Below are 6,895 nucleotides of genomic sequence, written 5' to 3' on the forward strand. Positions count from 1 at the left end.
TCCGAAATGTAATGTAATACAGGGTTTTTCATGCAAGATGTTTTTAATAGATGAATCGTAGGTGAGAATGCCCCAATGGTCTTTGATTAGTTGGTGAATAGATGCATGATGTTCATTGAATTTGGTAATAATAGTTAATTTAGGTTGAGTCCGTGTAGATGTAGTGTTGGACAGAAGACCTCCAGTGTCTAGTTTGGAAACCTTTTGGTAGGTCCTTTTGAGAAGTTTTTTACTATAGCCTCTGGCTATGAGTCTTTGTGTCAGAGCATTTGCCTCTCTCTTAAAATCTGTATATAGTGTGCAATTTCTTTTAAGTCTAAGCATTTGACTATAAGGAATACTTTTAATTAAAGCCCTCGGATGTGCACTTTTAGCATGAAGCATGGTGTTTCCAGCAGTTTCCTTTCTATATAGTGTGGTAGTGATGTGAAGGTCAGAGGAAATGTTAATGGAAATGTCTAGGAAAGGTATCTGGTGGGAATCAATATTCCAAGTGAACTTGAGATTATAGTTATTCTGTGAAAGTGATGTTAGCATCTCATTAAGCATTTCTCTTGAACCTGTCCAGATAACGAAAATATCGTCGATGAATCGACGCCATAGAAGAATATGTTTGCAATAAGGATAAAACTCATGTTTGGAGAAAAGATTTTTCTCCCAGTGTCCCAAGATATAAATTGGCATAAGATGGGGCACATTTTGTCCCCATCGCCACTCCATGTGATTGCAAATACATCTGGTTATTGAAAGTGAATATGTTGCGAGTTAGGATAAATTTAAGAAGTTTGAGAATAAATGCATTGTACCGTCCCAATGATGGGTCCCCGGTATCAAGAAAGGAGGCTATTGATCTTAGACCCAAGGTGTGTAGTATGCTACTGTATAACGCTTCCACGTCTATTGTGGTTAAAAGTGTGTTGGGAGGGACTGTCATATCTTTTAGGATTTCAAGTAACTGGATGGTGTCTCTAAGATATGACGGTAGTTGGATAACATACGGTCGGAGATAAGAGTCAATCAAATCACTGGCTCTGGAAGAAATTGAATCAATGCCTGCTACTATAGGGCGCCCGGGTGGTTTCGATATACTTTTATAAACTTTTGGGAGGCTATAGAATGTTGGTATCACTGGGTGCTTGATCCATAAAAATTCTTTTGTTTTTGTGTCAATTATGCCTGTTATATGGGCCTCAGTAATGATAGAGTAATACTCCTTATAGTATAATTCTATGTCTGTTTTATTTATGGTATTGTACCAATCTCTATTGTCTAGGATGTCTACGCACATCTGAATATATTGGTGATTGTCCATGATGACAATATTGCCACCTTTATCGGCTGGTTTTATTGTGATTTGTTTGTTGTTGTGAAGGTTTCTCAAAGCTTGTTGTTGTTGTTTAGTAATATTAGATACCATATGTGTGGATCTAGGGTCAAATTCAAGTACTTTTTTGGTCATAATATTGACAAATGTTTGCACATGAGTGTTAAAGGTGAGAGAAGGAAAAAAGGTTGATTGTTTGTGTTTAGTTGGTATAACGGATGTTTCTGATATTGCAATAGGTGTTATGTCAGAGAGAGGGGGTTCATTGTCTGGATTGCTTTCCTGATCTGATTCATGTAGAGTTTTCATAATCCTAAAGTCCTCTATTTTAAGATCTTTGATTTGTGTTGTATCAAGAGGAGCATTGGGTTGTAAAGATTTGCTATGCATAAGTTTTAGAGTGAGCTTTCTGGCAAATAAATGTATATCCTTAATAAGTTCAAACTTATCTAGTTTGCTGGAAGGGCAAAAAGACAGGCCCAGTCTTAATACCTCTATTTCCCTGGAATTTAATTGATAGGATGATAGGTTAATAATTTCTAAGTTTGGCTCTGTGGTGGGAGTTTTGCAAAATATTCTGGAATTGAGCCTTTCAGTTGTTTGGGAGAGGGGATTCTTTCGGTTAGTGGCCCTAAAAAAGATTTTTGTGATTTGATTTTGGGAATGGCACCTAAGTGAGGTGCGAGTTGGGGTATAGGATGGGATAGGAAAGGGAGGGGTGTGAACTCTGGTGAATTACCAGCTGATAGTGTGGCACCTAGTGGTGCGTTTGTAGGAGGAACAGTGATTGGTAGATCCTGCGGTTCTGTAATATTATTGGGAAATGCGTGAGATGAGGTGACTATTGCGGAGGTAATGTCTGAGCTGGATGAAGTTAGTGGTGATGGAGGGGAGGGAATGGGTGCAGGTGGAGTAATTGGTTTTCGTTTAGGATCTTGAGTGAATAAATCACTGTAATCACTTTTGTATCGTTTTTTACTTTTAAATGTACTAGTGTGCCCAGGAGAATGTGGGACACTAAGTCCTGTGGGGTGGCCCGTTAAGGTTGGAAGAGATGGTTTTTGTTTGTTGGTTGGATCCTTTGTTTGTGATTTTATCCCAATTATAAGCCTTTTTACGAATGAATAACCATTTGTCTTTTTGAAATTTTTTATCCTTTCTATTATAAATGTCAATATTGAAGTTTTCAATATGCTGTTTTAGGAGATTGTGTTGATGTGTAAATTGGGTGGATTCTATCAATATAATATTTTGAGTACCGGTATATATTTCTTTGATTTCGCATTCAATAATCTCCAATTCTTTTTTTATAGTAGTTGATTAATAGTTGCATCAGTTTGGTAGAACATTTGGTTAGAATATTTTCCCACTCATCTCGAATCCATTCTGGATGGTTGATGCTTGGAAAAATTTGTATACGAAGACCAGGTGGATTGATATTATCTTTGATGTATTTTTCAAAAAATCTAATATGCCAATGGATTTGAGATTTCTTTTCCAAGGTTTGTCTAAGTTTAAAAATGAGGGAGTTAATAGTGTTACTGTTCGGTTGGGCTGAGATACATAAATCTTCAATTTGGGAGAGAAATTCATCCCAGTTAGGGTTTAAAATATCCATATGATGGAAGGGTTTTTTTATTTGGTCCAAAATATATAAATAATCAGCAATTGCATAAAAAATCTTTATATATTTCTTATTTTGTAAAGACAAATCTCTGCTTAAATCTCTGTCTTTGTTGTTTTTTGATCTATTGAATGATAAGGGTAGGCACATTATTATTCTATTTACAGTCACTGTGATATATCACCATCATTACCATATCTCTCCCTCTAAACGTTCAATCTTATTTAACACCCTTCGGAAATGCAGAAGTCATATTGTTTTTCTGCAAGAGACACATTTCCGCCATGACAAGATCCCGGCCCTGCGTAATAAACAAGCCAAATACAGTTATCACAGTACCTCACCTGATTCCAAGTCTAGGGGAGTGGGTATCCTATTAGACGGTTCTCTCCCATGGTCCCTCTCTTTATGTAAAGTGGATCCAGAAGGTCGTTACCTCCTTGTCCAGAGTACGATAGAGAAGCAGATGTTCACATTGGTAAATATATATCTGTCCAACACCGGCCAGTTGACCGTCCTTGAGTATGTGCTGACCCTTCTATCTGAGGTGGCCAAAGGTACCGGTATAATCGGGGGTGATTTTAATCTAACTCTGAACCCGTCCTCGGACGTGTCCAAGGGCCGTTCACATCTACCTTTCTCCTATCATAAACGGCTGAAAGCACTGCTACATGACAATCAATTAATAGATATCTGGTGCATTCAACACTCGGAGATAGGGATTATACATTCTACTCCTCAGTACACAGTACCTACTCCAGACTTGATTACTTTCTGGTGTCCCATGATGCCATCTCACAGGTCATTGACTCGAGTATTGGTTCCATAACTTTCTCTGATCACGCTCCCGTTATGATAGAGATCTTTGGGAGGCCCCATGACTGTAAACCCAGTTCTTGGAGGCTTAATGAGACACAGCTTGAAGACCCTGAACTGTCTGCAAAGATTGAGGAAGAACTTTCCTTTTTCTTTGCCAGTAACGCGGAGTCTACAGATAACCCGCTCCATGTCTGGGAGGCCCACAAATGTTACATTAGAGGTCTGTCCATACAACAGGGCTGTAGACTTAATAGACTACACAAGCAAAGACTGGAAACGTTGTTGCAGGAGCTGCATCGTCTAGAGACGATACACAAAAGGCTCCCAACAGCAGACTTGGAGTCCCAACTACTCGCCACTCGTACACAAATTAACTCTCTATACAGGGATAAGGCTAAAGCACAACTCACCCGATGTAAACGATACTATTATGAACATGCCAATTATTGTGGTAGGGCATTGGCCAGAGCGCTCAGATCCAAGAAGGCGGCCTCCCTAAACTCAAAACCCCCCTGGGTATCTTAGCACACGCTACCTCTGATATTGCCAAAACCTTCCATGATTACTACAGTCAGCTGTATAATCTGCGAGTAGACTCTGGAGGTATGTCCCCTCCCGACCGTCAGATCGCAATACAGGAGTATCTCAGTGGCTCCGACTTGCCGACACTGTCATCAGAAATTATAGAGGCGCTAGATAAACCGATCACACTGCTTGAGCTACAGGCAGCGATACGCCGAGCAGCTTCAGGGAAGGCTCCCGGCCCAGATGGCCTGACATTGGCCTATTACAAGAAATTTTTTCAAGTACTGGGCCCTCACCTAGTTACGTTACTGAATGCGCTCTCCGATGGCCACAACCTCCCCCAAGACACTTTAGCAGCCCATATATCGGTGATACTCAAACCAGACAAGGACCCCCTCCTATGCTCCAACTATAGACCAATATCACTGCTTAACTGTGATTTGAAACTCTTTGCTGGCATGTTGGCACATAGGCTGACTCCGATACTGAATGATATTGTCCACCCTGACCAGAGCGGTTTTCTCCCGCTGAGGAAAGCCAGGGACAACACGATACGTACCCTGAATGTTATTGACTATGCACATGCCCATAAAACCCCTCTAATGCTCCTCTCTACTGATGCTGAGAAAGGATTTGACCGGGTGGACTGGACATTTCTGCTCTCCACACTGACACACCTGGGCCTCCCCCCTCGTATCCTGCGCTGGATAGAGATGTTATATTCCTCCCCCAGCGCTAGAGTACGAGTTAACAGAGGACTCCTTTTCACATAACTAATGGGACGAGGCAGGGGTGCCCGCTATCTCCTTTACTGTTCGTGTTGACCCTGGAGCCCCTCCTACGTTTGATCCATGCTAATGGAGATATCAGGGGAGTCCAGATTGGCCCTAATGAACATAAGGTAGCTGCTTACGCGGACGACCAACTTTTTTACGTTGCAGCACCAGTAACCACATTACCTATTCTTATGCGGGAGCTGGATAGGTATGCTTCGCTCTCTAATTACAAAATAAATCTGCAAAAGTCGGAGGCACTGAGTGTTACTCTTTCCTGAGCAACTAGGGAGGCATTGGCCCCCTCTTTCCTCTTTAAATGGTCCAACAAGGCTACTTCTTACCTGAGCACCCAGATTCCTGCTAACCTGACGCGAGTAGTAGACCTTAACTTTATCCCTCTACTAAACAAAATCCGAAGTGATTTACAGAAATGGAAGCAGATGACATTTACCTGGTTTGGAAGATGCAATGTGCTTAAAATGAATGTTATGCCTAGACTGTTGTATATGCTACAAGCCCTCCCGATACATATCCCGCTCTTTGTTTTGCGGAAATTCCGCTCAGAGTTTGTAAAATTTATTTGGCTCACAGGGTCGCCCAAAATTAGGATGACAATATTGAGACTCGCCAAAGGTGGAATGGCATTCCCTGACCCAGTTCTGTACCATCAGGCAGTGCACTTGTCCAGACTACTGGATTGGTGCACTAATGGCCGTTCTAAATTGTGGGTTGGACTGGAGGATGCTTGCTCCAGTGCCCCAATTAACACACTGGCCTGGGTGACACTGGCGGCCAGGGCGGTGATGTCCAACCATCCACTGATTGGCGAGACCTTGAAAGTGGTTGCTAAATACTTCTCCTCTCAAAATATAACCGCATACCCATCCCCAAGTCTCCAGTTCTGGGCGATCCTGGGTTCCCCTCGGGACAGTCTGACCCAATATTTCGCCAATGATGTGCTCTGGAAGTGTACAGAGCGTCCCATTTCATGCACAATGGGGAGTGGCTACATATTCCGACTTTACAAACGGACAGGGAACTGCCCTCATTGTCGCCCTGGCGTCACATACAACTTACCTATGTTTTGAGATCTTTGCCACGGCCCAATACATTAGCCCGATCACTCCTGCCTCTGGAGGCCCTGTGTGCCTCTAGTTAACCTATGCGGGGTACACTCCCCCATGCTTACCAAACCCTGTTATCTGTGTACACGCCAGAGCTCCCCTTATTTGTGACCCGGTGGGAAGCTGACTTAGACACCTGTTTTACAGATGCTCAGAGGGATATGTTACTCCATTTCTGCCATAAGGCGTCTATCTGCAACAAATATCAGGAAACCAATTACAAGCTGGCCACTCGTTGGTACAGAACACCGGTGAAACTTGTTAAGATTTTCCCGGGCTCGGATACCACTTGCTGGAGATGTGGGGACGCACAGGGTTCGTTGCTTCATGTTTTCTAGGAATGTTCTAAACTACAATTATACTGGGGTTCGGTGGCTGATTTCTTCTTAAAACTCACAGAAGTGGATATTAGACGCAATCCGGCCCTGGCACTCCTCCATGTTTCGGACATGTCCCGCAAGTGCTATAGTAACTCTCTATTGAGACACCTTCTCAACGCAGCTAAGTCCTGTATCCCAGCCCTGTGGAAAAATACTGCCCCCCGGACTGTAGTACATTGGTTGAAAAGGGTTGCTGATATATATCAAATGGAGGATTTGATATCCACTGACGCTAAGAGAGCGGAAAAATTCGCTCAGACCTGGTACCACTGGATCCACTTTACCACTACTGAGGAATATTGCCGCCTGTTACAGCCCCTCCC

The sequence above is a fragment of the Pyxicephalus adspersus genome, chromosome W (genome assembly GCF_032062135.1).
Source record: "Pyxicephalus adspersus chromosome W, UCB_Pads_2.0, whole genome shotgun sequence".
Classification (NCBI taxonomy): domain Eukaryota; kingdom Metazoa; phylum Chordata; class Amphibia; order Anura; family Pyxicephalidae; genus Pyxicephalus; species Pyxicephalus adspersus.